Genomic DNA, 13429 nt, shown 5'->3' with positions numbered 1-13429 from the left:
TTCCCAGGCGTGTCTGCCTCTCTGAAGGTTTAGCTCTCCCTCCCACGGGATTTGGGTGCAGAGAACTGTTTATTCGGTCTGTTTCCTTCAGGTTCCGGTGGTGTCTCAGGCGCAGGGGTCCTGCCGCCCCTGGGCCCTCCCCTACGGGAACCCAGAGGCCTTATACAGTTGCCTCTTGGGCCACGGATGTGGGCAGGGGTGGGCAGTGTTGGTGGTCTCCTCTGCTCTGCAGCCTCAGGAGTGCCCACCTGATCAGGCGGTGAGGTCTCTCTGTTTTATGCATTTTTGTTTTGACTATTATGTGATGGGAGGAATTTCTTTTCTGGTCCAACATATTTGGTGTTATGTAGGCTTCGTGTAGGTTTATGGGCATTTCTTTCTTTACATTAGGGAAGTGTTCTATAATTTTGTTGAAAATATTTACTGACCCTTTCAGTTGGGAGTCTTCACTCTCTTCTATACCTATTATCCTTAGGTTTGGTTTTCTTGTGTGGTCTGAATTTTCTGGATGTTGGGCTAGGAGCTTTTTGTGTTTTACATAGAGTTGTTTTAATTAGTAGTATATTATCCAATATTTTTATTAGTAGTTTATTAGTTCATGTAGGTATAAAAATGAAAGGATACACACAAACACATACAGGCACACCCATACTTATTAGTTATACAGGAAAATTAATTTATACATTTGTTGACTACTGACATGTGATGTCTAGTTCTTTTATTCTTAAATATAATATTTTCCATTTAAAGGGGATTATGTTATTTATCTTATTGAATTAAGATAACATTTCTCTTTCAGCCTGGCCTAGGCATTTTAGAACCTGTGTCCCTACAAAGAAAACCAACTAAACAGTGATTTTACAGACACAATGGCAAGAAGGATGATCATTTACAGAACCCCCAAAACCTTGTATGTTAATTTTTAAAGTTTTCTAGAATGGGATAGTTGAGGAATGGAAAAAATCCACAAGGAAATAACAGGCCAGGAAGAAAACAAAACTCACAAAATCATCATTTGGTTTACATCAAAATGAATCTCAGTCCAATGAGAGTCACAATGAAAGAGAAAAGGAGTGGGGGGAAGGACACACAAAAAATCCTGTGAACTGTTTTTAAAATCTAATAATTAGAGAAAAGAAGAAGACAGTTATACACTTTTTTATGTCTTTATGAAATTTGTTTCTTGTATGAAGGTATTTGATGATACCACATTTTTTTAATTGCACACTTCATCTCCAGGTTTCTCAATGTGTAGAACAGAGGGTTGAACATGGGAGCTATGATGGTACAGAAAAGAGCAAACACTTTGTCTTCTGGGAATGTTGTATTTGGTCTGATGTAAATGAAGACAACAGGCACAAAAAACAGAACCACAATGGTTATATGTGAACTGCATGTGGAAAGAGCTTTGGAACGGCTCTCTGCAGGGTAAACACTTATGGTATGTAGTATTAGAAAATAAGATACCATTAAAACTACAAATGTCACCAAAGCAAGTAGTCCAGAATCAACAATAACAAACAGGCCAATTCTATGTGTATCAGTGCAAGCCAATTTCAGTAAAGGATATACATCACAGAAGTAGTGGTCTATCTCATTGTGATGACAAAAGGACACAAAGGCAATGAGAAGGGACTGACTGGCTGAGTGCACAAATCCTCCAGTGCAACAAACTGCAAGGAGTTCATTGTATCTCTGTCTGCTCATAATGATGGTGTAGTGCAGGGGTGTGCAGATCGCCACATAATGGTCATAGGCCATTGCTGTGAGAATAAAGACCTCAATGGCACCAAGCAAATGAAGAAGAAAGAGCTGTGCCATGCAGTTATTATAGGAAATAATCTTCCTTTCTGCCAGTAAATCAATCAGGAGTTTGGGTGTCACTGTGGATGTGTAACAAAGATCACAAAGTGATAGGTAATGAAGAAAGAAATACATGGGTTGGTTCATGAGCTTAGTGCATGTGATAGAAACCATTATGAGAACATTGCCCATCCAAATAGCAATGTAGCAAAATAGAAATAATACAAAACAGAGGACTTCAATATTTTCATTGTCAGAAAGTCCCAAGACAATAAACACAGTAACATTCCCCATAGTTCAGTGAATTAGAAAAACATGACAGGTCCCTGAAAAGACAGATTAATGAAAGACATCAATATGGAGATTTTTACAATTAACACTAATATCAGCCTGTGTTTGAGAGATAACCCTATTGATTTTGTTAATTTTCACATGAATAAAATTTAATTGCCTATCAAATAATAAAATTGGCTTAGAATTTATGGTTAGTAATTGAATATTTTCAATATGCAAATAAGTTCTTATAAAAGATGAGTTTGAGATCCTAACAGACCCCAATTTTTAAGAACAAAAGTATAATTCAAACCACAAGTAAAATGTAATCTTAATCATTAGGTCAAATTATGGCTCATGGCATACACTACAGCTTAAATTAATTTAAACATATAAAAAATAAGTTGAACACAATTTGTGTGTGTGTGTGTGTGTGTGTGTGTGTGTGTGTGTGTGTGTGTGTACTGGAAAATACGCAGTTTAAGTAACAAGTCCACAAAATTTATTTGAGTGATTGTCCAGGGGGCTGTAGGCATCATTCAGTGTTAAGGATGAGTAAGGCTCTTACAGAGGATCTGAGTTTGGTTCTTAGTACCCATATGGGGTGACTTCCAAATTTTATGTCAACATAAAGACACATACACAGACATGCACACAATAAAAATTACTACTTAAATATGATTAATAATTTCCAATTTTTCTATTTTTCTTTTCATTATCTGTGATTTTAGTACCATAATATTAACATTTGTAATTAAAATATATTTATTTCTGTAGGCATTTCATTAAAAGTATATACTTAATTCCCCATTCAACATAGTAGTTATTAAAACTAAGAGTAGTGGGATACAAATTCACTTGTATAATTTTGATTTTTAAATATTTATTGCAAATATAAATATATCATTTCTACCCTTCAATTTTAACCACCTACCATGCCAAGCCCCACCACTTGGTACATCCCTGATACCAAAATATGACTTTTTATGCAAGATCTGTGAAGGTATTGCAGACATGCTAACAGAAATGGAAGATTCACCCATGCCACACATAGAAGTATTATAGGCAACTAAGGAGTGTTGAGAGCAAAATAAATGAGTAAGATCCCTTATTGGTTACCCAAAATCAAGTTTTCAGTCCTTAGATCACATACAGACAATGACACAGGAATTATCAGTATATTTATATACTATGTAACACATACAATAAATAATACATAAATATATTTCTATTATGTATTAAATGAAGGACTCCACTTTTAACTTTTATTTCATTCAATTTATGCTGCTCATAAAAAAGCATGAAGAATCATGATATTTTTTATTTCAAAAAACAAGTTATGTAAATTTGTTTCTATTGGCATACATCTGACCTCCAAGTTTTATATCCAAACTATGTTACTAAATGGATATTTCTATAATACTTAAACTTTTTTATTAATCGAGCTTATCTGCCTCATAAGATGTGGAAATCTACCTAGAAATAATTGTACAATAGGAGTGAATAACAAGTAACCAATAAATGCCAAGTGACTTCATGTTCAGAGACTTGTATGATCTGAATTTGTAATTCAAACTTTGACAATATAGATTAAATGTTCCCAGAATTCAGTGAATTTGACCTCTTTGAAGAAATTGTCACTTTAGTATCAAAAGGTACCTTAACTAAGAAGAGAAGAGATTCCTTAGTTAAATATTTTATCTCTAAACAAAATTATTTTATTAAAGTCACAGAGTATTAATCTCATAATTTTATTTAATCTATCATTCATAAGATGGCAACCCAATAGGAATTGTTTCTCGAAAATCGAGGCAATGGATTAGGGATTGTGAGTAGTTCTAATTTGCTCCCATTCCCAACCCTAGTGGAAGATTAATAGAGTTATTAACCAGTGCTCTTATAATAAATTTGAATACAAATAAGGGCAAATCTATGGTCATTACTGAACTCATTTGTATATTCTAGTAATTTTTAAAATATCATTACTTGGGATTTGGGATTTAACTCAGTGGTAGAGCACTTGCCTAGCAAGTGCTAGGCCCTGGGTTTGGTCCTCAGCTCCAGAAAAAGAAAAAAATAATATCATTACTTACCTACTCCTTTATTAAATTCCCTTCTAAACTGTTTGTTATGAATTACATTATACATGTTAAGTTCCACATTAAAAAGAAAACTAGTGTTGACAAATAATTTATTTCTGCAGTAAAATTTCAAGATTTGTAATTCTGTTATTGTCAAATGATTAATATCTACTATTATCAAAAACTTTTACTAAGACATACGCAAATATTTTCTACTTATGGAGTCAGGTTCACTCAAAGTCATTTTGTTTACAGCATCATTATTTTAGTCAGGTTCATAGAGATAAAATTCATTGTTCTCAAAAACAAAATTAAAATTTTAATTCAAATATAACATAAAACTCTGAGAAATTGAGTTGTTAAACAATTTTGGTAAAAACTAAATGATCATTTGGTTTTATTGATAAAAAGTTTTGAAAATATGTTTGGCTAAATGTGGCCTGAAATTATAATTCCATTTTCAAAATAAATGTGAAACTCTACGTTTTTCAACAAATCTACAGCTGAGAATTTATTCTGCCTCTTGACAGACTTTTATTCAACTTATTTGATAATTTATTGTTTTCTTTCTATAAACTACCATTGAGAGCTTAAAACTGAAAACATTATAGTCTTCTGTACTTAACTCAGCAATTAATTTAAGTTTGATTTCACATAGGTGTGATCTCCGTTCACTTCCTTCAACACTCAAATACAACTCAAATAATTCACACATGTGTCTTAACTTTAAAGACACAGGGGAGAAAAATAAAAAAACCCAAACATTTAAATATGTCGACATGCTCGGTTTACTTTGTTATATAACTGAGAATAATTGTAGACTGAGAAATCTAAAAATTAATTGAGCCTTCATGATGAAGTAAAGAGACCCACGGAATGATCATGCAACATGTCAGAACTTTGAAATTAGAATGTTCTAGGTATGGAGTCATAGATATTACATAAACTGAATACATCCAAAGTCATATGATGAACTTAACATGCACTTTCTCACCTCTTTCAACATTATCTTATTTTTGCCATCAGAATTATAGCTTTTAGTATATCCAGGCAGTCTCATATGACTAGTGAGTGCATGACAAAATGGAGTTTTAAAATGCACCTAACAGAATGAAAAAATATACAGATAATAAACCTATAACCTTGATATGTTCTACTCTTCTTTACATTCTATATATTTATGAGAAAATAAGGCTCATTCTCCTATATAAAAAGCCATGGATTATTCAGCCTTAGGTTTCACAGCCATTAGAGCAGCTATAATTGCAATACTACATGAGCAGAATTGGAAAAAAAATGAGACATTTTCTAATCTAGTTTTTTACTCTCTTAATGATTTGCTTTTAATTTTATGTGTACGATGGTGTCATAATTTTTTAAAAAGTATAGCAATATGTTACTAAGATTGTATACATGTTCTCACATTCGGCGCTGAATTAATATTTAGTCGAACTCTAAACATATGAAAGTGAAATAATTAGGGATTATTATAATTTTAGCATGACAATATATCTGACCTTTGTAAGCTATTCTCATAGAAGTAGGTGTTCTCTTACATTGATATTCGATCCTTCCCATCCTCCTTGTTCCTAAGTTCCCTAAAGGAATTAATACTTTAAAAGAAATAGCACTAAGAAGCCTTAGTAAACCCATGTTACCAAAGAATATATTGTTATTAATATAATAATGACTATCTTAACGCCTTATGTCTAAATATAATGGAGTGGTATTTAAATCAATGAAAAACAGTAATCTCCATCTGTATTTGATTTTCATGAACTTAATCGATTTTTAAAAGGTATGTCTTACATGCTTCCAGCAAACACTGAGATAATTACTTATATTGCATTTTGAGTCCCAACTACCTCCCATTGCTCTGTGTGATTTTTGTCCTCTAATAGATTTCCTCTGATGATAGTAGGACTGGTAAGTACATTTATAAGCTACATTTTTTATCATTAGCTAATTTGAAATGATTAACTCTCAAATATTAGATAAGTTCATGGGATAACTCTGTCCTGTAAAAGGGATCAAATTAATTGTGTCCAGTCTTCTTGTTTTTATTGATATACTTCCAATACTGGTTAAGCATTCATTCTCAAATATTTCTTGAATGATTAAAATAAATCACTAATTATTTAATTTTGATAATTTAATAATCTCCATAATCATCCACACAGTCTGCTTCAAAAAAGGAAACTAAATATACTTTCAGGTACTTCAATTTGTCTTCTTCTTTTTTGGGGCAAGGGGTTGACTTCAATTAATTCTCTTTTAATATGAGTTTGATTTTTGTTGATTTGTATGTTTTTCTTTTCTTCCCTCTGAAGAGTAGGCAGGGACAAAGGAGCTCTTGTGCTTTTGAATTTCTTGGTAGGTTGTAAATAACTTTTCACTTAATCAACACTTCACTGGTCTATTGAACGTTCTTGTGATGTTTCCCTTTATGTGATTTTTTTTTAAGATAAATAGGCATCATTTGCCTGCTGTGCCCACCCTTTCTCTGACATGTCACATTTTAATCTCTAGGGACAACATTTTGCATTTATATCAAAATAAGTTACCTCTTCAAAGCAGTTACCTCTATTTAACATTTACTTACATTATATTCTAAATAGTGGAGGCAAAAAGCAAAGCGTGTACTCAGAGAAGATGATGGGAAGGGAAAATTATTTATACTAGCATTTTTTTTTACCCTTTGTGCATCCATTATTTCACTTCCTTTATACTTTTTCCCCTGGATTTCTACACTGATATTTTAGTTCTCCTCTACACACTTTTCAGCACCTTTAAAAGAATGGAATAACATTTGAAATGTAAACAAGAAAAACCCAATTTAATAAAAATGGAAGAAAAAAATTAAATCATAAAAAGGACATTTTATGTATTTACACTTCAAACGCTTTCTTCATTTCCCCTCTGCAAAGCCCATATCCCAAATCCCTTACCCTGCTTCTATGAGGGTGATCCCCCACCCACCCACTCCTCCTCACAGCTGTAATCCTCCCCCTCTTCTAGTATATGCTTATAGGAAAATGTCTTGCTTCTTTATATACAACTGATACCTGTCACTCCTGAAACGTTAACAGAAGTAAGGGTCATGTTCTTATAGAAACAATGAACGTTAAGATAAGTGCAATGAGTTAAAGATCAAAATTAGTTAAATCATGACATCTATTTCTTTTACAAAAATTACTTCAGGTAAGAAACAGAAAATTACTGGATATTTTATAAATTAATATACAGTCTAAAGTAGCTATTTGTCCTTCATTCTGTATGTTGATTTTTTCCTTTGAGAAGAGACGTGGGTTATACAAAATTATGAACTCACCAGAAGAATTTTCTGTAGGGCCAAGGTAGAAGAAAGCTGAAGTTAGCCCCAGATGTGGGTTATAAATAACCCTCCACCCACACATGACGTTGCTAGAGACGTAGAGATCCCAGGCTCTATTCATCCCGTGGATGTCAATGAGTGGGTTCCCTCACAATATCACAAGTTTTCTTGTGAAAACAAATTTGAATTTAGACATTTTGAAACATATATTGCCTCCATTTTCTACAGTTTTCTAAGAGAAGATGACACCTTTTACTTCTACATTTGTGGAATTATTTTTATTGTTTCCTTTTCTTTTTTTTTTTTTTTTCGGAGCTGGGGACCGAACCCAGGACCTTGCGCTTGCTAGGCAAGCGCTCTACCAATGAGCTAAACCCCCAACCCCTTATTTTTATTGTTAATAGTAGAATTTCTGAAGAAAACTGTAACTAGTTTCCTTTGCAATTGTTTTAAAGGGCGTTAAAAACATAATTACAAATATGTTTTGAAAATATTCTTTCATTTCTCACTCCCTGTATCATCTCTTCATGTATTTCTTCACAAATTTCTAAATATTGTTAATAAATTTTTAAAATATAATTTTAATTGAAATTAAATTTTATAATTTTCCATTTGTGTTTTCATCCCTTCAGCCACTCTAAGACATTGCTCAACACACCCCCTCTTCTCCCTCACTCTCAATTTTGGTAACCACTTTTTCTTTACCATTTTCACACACATAACACAGATACAAACAAAGATACGCATACAGGAACACATGAATAGAATGTCCATGCACAATTTTTTTTATTCCTTACACAGTCTTACTTACCATATAACAATAATCCTTGTGATTTAGGTTAAAATTTGGATGTTCTAAAGATCATAATATAAAGAATACCAATATTCCTGATCATGGCCAAACGTCTAATGCATAGAAAGTTGGAGACAGAAGTAGATGGGTTGGGAGTTAACCTAGGCTACAGCTACATGTTTTAACACAGAGGAAAGAAGAAACGTGTGTAATTAAATATTGCCTTTTACAGCAATTGATATAATAATATGAAGGATACCAATTCTATGAACACACACTAAGACCTGGTGCAGTGAAGGGCAGTAAATGGGAAAAAAGAGTGAGAGTTTTAGAACACAGTTCACTGATGCACACTAAAACCACTTAATTTTGTTTAAAGAAACAAGATAAAATAGTAAAATCCAAGACCTTCCTTCTCGAAATTTTTTAAAATTTTATTAAAAAACAAAAATTTGCGAGTTCTCTGGCACCCAAATCCCGTGGGAGGGAGAGCTAAACCCTCAGAGAGGCAGAAACACCTGGGAAACCAGAAGAGACTGCACTCTGCATACACATATCGGATGCCAGAGGAAAACACCAAATGCCATCTGGAACCCTGGTGCACTGAAGCTCCCAGAAACGGCAGCACAGATCTTCTTGGTTGCTGCTGCCGCGGAGAGCTCTTGGGCAGCACCCCGCGACCAAACTTGAGCCTCGGGACCACAGGTAGGTAAGACCAACTTTTCTGCTGCAAGTGACCTGTCTGGTGAACTCAAGTCACAGGCCCACAGGAACAGCTGAAGACCTGTAGAGAGGGAAAACTGCACGCCCGAAAGCAGAACACTCTATCGCCATAACAGGCTGAAAGAAAACAGGAAAACAGGTCTACAGCACTCCTGAAACACAGGCTTATAGGGCAGTCAAGCCACTGTCAGAAATAGCAGAACAAAGTAACACTAGAGATAATCTGATGGCGAGAGGTAAGCGCAGGAACCCAAGCAACAGAAAACAAGACTACATGGCACCATCGGAGCCCAATTCTCCCATCAAAACAAACATGGAATATCCAAACACACCAGAAAAGCAAGATCTAGTTTCAAAATCATATTTGATCATGATGCTGGAGGACTTCAAGAAAAACGTGAAGAACTCCCTTAGAGAAACACAGGAAAACATTAATAAACAAGTAGAAGCCTACAGAGAGGAATCGCAAAAATGCCTGAAAGAATTCCAGGAAAACATAATTAAACAAGTAGAAGCCCTTAGAAAGGAGTCACAAAAATCCCTGAAAGAATTCCAGGAAAACACAATCAAACAGTTTAAATCAAAAGTGTAGTCAGGCTTTAAGTCTAAGTTCTATTCCATTTGTACTGGGGAATGTTATAAGAACTACTCTTTATTTAGAAAGTTATTTTCCCCTGTTCGGGGGACCAACTTTTTCTTCCCCATTAACTTCTGTTGATAGCATTTTGTCCTGTAAGGTGAAAACTTGGTTTATCATAACCAGATTATTCATCTGCACAATTAAGGTCTGCAACTGATGTATAAAAGACAAATTCTCAAATCATCATTCTCAGCTCTTGAGTTAAAGCTTAGGCTAAATATTAGTAATATCTTGGCTTACTGTCACATTTTCTTAGGAAGGATTTTGATTTCTGTGAAACATTTGTGAGTTAGAGAATATATGCTATTATTTTACAGATAAATGATTTGTATGTTGCTTGTTCCAAATAAAGCTGGTTTTAAACTGAAAAAAATATGTGCCAAATATCCTTCACAACTACTCTTCTTAGTACATTAATGTAAACAAGGAGAAATCAGAAAGTATTTACAGGAGGATATGGTGGTTCAGTACTTTAATCCCATGATTACAGGCTGCGGCAAGAGGGTTATGAGTGGGCAATGTAACCAGAACCTGACATTTCATTTCTTTGACACATATAGTTATAAATACATTAATTTCAGAAGTTATATTAAATAATATTTTATTATTGATAAGTCAGATGTTTAACATGAATAAATTGTTGCATGAGATTTGCTGAACAAATGTCAGTCCAGCAAAATCCATTGCAAGAGGATATTTCCAATTATGGGAGAATATAGTCTTCACAGGAAAACAAGTATTTCCTTGGTCGGATACCATCTCTTCTAATTTATCTTCTGTGAAAATTCAGTTAGTCAAATACAAGAAACAAATTTGTTGTCCAGTAAGAGAAAAGTAAACATTATATATTTTTAACTTACACACAGTGTATTTTGTAATCAATGTTGTAACAGTGAAATAGGGCTAAGAGTAAAATTCTACACTCTGCTTCCTGCATAATCTGAATCCTAAATAATGAATTAATTATTCATTTCTCTGACCCCAATCACTCACAAATTGCATTAAAGGAATACTTTCAACAGGTAAAATACACTTGTTATTGTATGGGGAAATTATATAAACCATTAAGTTTACAGAGATCTTTAGAAAAGAATAAACTTGCAAAGATGAGGGGAATAAAGGTAATTCTAGAGGTGAAAATTACCTTTGAATTACATAGTTCAGTTTGATAATTTGCCTGTGCCACATTATCTATATCTCCACTTTCTCTGTAGTTCTGTATTTTTGTCTACGCATTAATTCACAGACTAAATACTGTTGAAATCTTCTCTCATTTCATTGAGATGATAGATGCCTGTGTCTCTGATGCCAAAGAAGTCTGAATACTTTAAATATTCCGTGTTTTTCTCCTTGTGTACAAGTCAAAACACATTATTAGAGCTGTCTGAGCTTACCAAAATCTTTAATATGTTTCGCATTAAAGTATCATTATAATAATTGTAAATCTTTAAGAACTTCACTATATTTTGATCATGTTCACCTTTAACTATTCTTATCTATTCTTACATATACTCTTACCTTCTTCCTACATACCTCATTTTTGTGTTATTTTCTTTACTTAATTCATTATCTTATAGATTCCAATTTGTGCTGTCTTTATATTTCTGTCTAAGTGACTATCCAATTGAGTCTGTTCAACCTACCAAGAGCTTAACTCTTAAAAAATAGATTTTACCTACACAAGAATTCTTTATCCATCAATAACTCTTCACTAAAAAGATCCTAGAAAAAACAGAAAGCTAGTTCTTGAAGGTATAGCTAATTTTGTGGTAAACCAGATGGTGCTGTGATCAGTTCTTTATTTCTTATCATATGTCTGTTCTCAGATAATTTTCACTAAAGGAATTGAGATTATAAAACAACTACAATATTTCTTTCTTCCTTTTATTCCTACCAAATTTTCCATTTCTTATCATATGTCTGTTCTCAGATAATTTTCACTTAAGGAATTGAGATTATATCTATCCTATGTTTCTTCTGAGAAAGCTAGCCCATGTTCTTTTCTCTATACTCTTCTCCATCATACAGATAGCTCTTAGAAATTTCTGCTTTATTCAGCATTATGTTGGATGTTGTTTGATTTACTATCCATTTCATTTTATTTCAGTTTTTGTGTGTGTGTGTTTCCTTTGAACAGCTCTTGAATCAGAATTAAGTATTGGTTGATCTCAGACATTTCTCTTTTTTATTGGATATTTTAATTTATATTTCAAATATCACATTTCTTAGCTTTACATATATTTTTTATTGTGTTAGTTTAATGGTACATTAAATTATTACTAATTTTGTGGATTCTAAACTATTAAATAAAAAATAAACCTATTGCAGCCCTCATTAAGAAAGTTTAATTTTCTGTAAATGAGTATTACAGAAACACATAGTGGGCCAAATATCAATGAGTAAGTGTGGAATATTAGTCTTTAAATTAAACAGTTATAACACAGTGAGGCCTTACATGGCACAGGAAACACCAAAGAAGAGGGGATTGTGGAAATTTTGTAGAAGCCAGAGGACGCCGAGGACTACTATGAAACAGAATTTTCTGGCTTGGAAAAAACAGCTAGAGTCACCTAGAAAGTATATCTTTTAGATATTCCCTGATGCAGATATAGATAAGAGTTGTCTTTGATTATTTTTGGAAGTCAGATCTGGATTGAATTTACTAAAAATAGTCATACAGCACAAGGTACTATATGTTCCCTCTGTGTTCACTTGAGTATCACATTGCCGTGAATGACTTTCAGTCAAGCATAATTAATTGTAAAACCAAAGGAGCAATTTAGTACAAGCAATGTAGACATTAACAACAGTATAAAATTAGAATACCAACACTACAGTTAAAATGTCTGGTTTAGTGGTTTGCTGCTGGCATTCGCCTATGTATTTGGCATATTCTGGCTGTGTCTCTCAGGAGAGATCTACATCAGGTTCCTGTCAGCCTGCATTTCTTTGCTTCATCTATTTATCTAGTTTGGTGGCTGTATATGGGCCACATGTGGGGCAGGTTCTGAATGGGTGTTCCTTCTGCCTCTGTTCTAAACTTTGCATCCTTATTCCCTCCCAAGGGAATTCTTGTTCCCCTTTTAAAGAAGTAGTGAAGCATTTGCATTTTGGTTCTTGAGTTTCATGTGTTCTGTGCATCTAGGGTAATTCAAGCATTTGGACTAATATCCACTTATCAATTAGTGCATACCATGTATGTTTTTCTGTGATTGGGTTACCTCATTCAGGATGATATTTTCCAGATCCATCCATTTCCCTATGAATTCCATAAAGTCATCGTTTTTGATAGCTAATAGTCCATTGTGTAGATGTACCACATTTTCTGTATCCATTCCTCTGTTGAAGGGCATCTGGGTTCTTTCCAGCTTCTGGCTATTATAAATAAGGCTGCTATGAACATAGTGGAGCATGTGTCTTTGTTATATGTTGGTCCTGCCAAGACTGAACTCCCAGTGAACATGATTGTTGGGGGGGAGGGCGGTAATGGGAGGAGGATGGGGAGGGGAACACCCATATAGAAGGGGAGGGGGAAGGGTTAGGGAAATGTTGGCCAGGAAACTGGGAAAGGGAATAACAATTGAAATGTAAATAAGAAATACTCAAGTTAATAAAAATGGAGAAAAAAATCAATAAAATAAAATAAAATGAATAAAATAAAATGTCTGGTTTAATATAGTGAACAGTAACATATATTCTAATTGAGACCCATATACATATCACTAGGTATAAGGCACATTAACAGGACATTTGCCTTTTTCTTATCTAAATTATAAACACCT

At 33.6% G+C, this 13429-nt stretch overlaps 1 pseudogene; it reads right to left on the bottom strand.

Moving 5' to 3' along the window:
* Positions 1168 to 2097, bottom strand: Or4p19b-ps1 (olfactory receptor family 4 subfamily P member 19B, pseudogene 1; annotated as a pseudogene).

This window comes from Rattus norvegicus, chromosome 3 (assembly GCF_021556685.1).
Source record: "Rattus norvegicus strain SHRSP/BbbUtx chromosome 3, alternate assembly SHRSP_T2T, whole genome shotgun sequence".
NCBI classification, from domain to species: Eukaryota; Metazoa; Chordata; class Mammalia; order Rodentia; family Muridae; genus Rattus; species Rattus norvegicus.
Note: the sequence above shows the minus strand (reverse complement) of the source record. Positions and strands in the feature narration are given on the sequence as shown.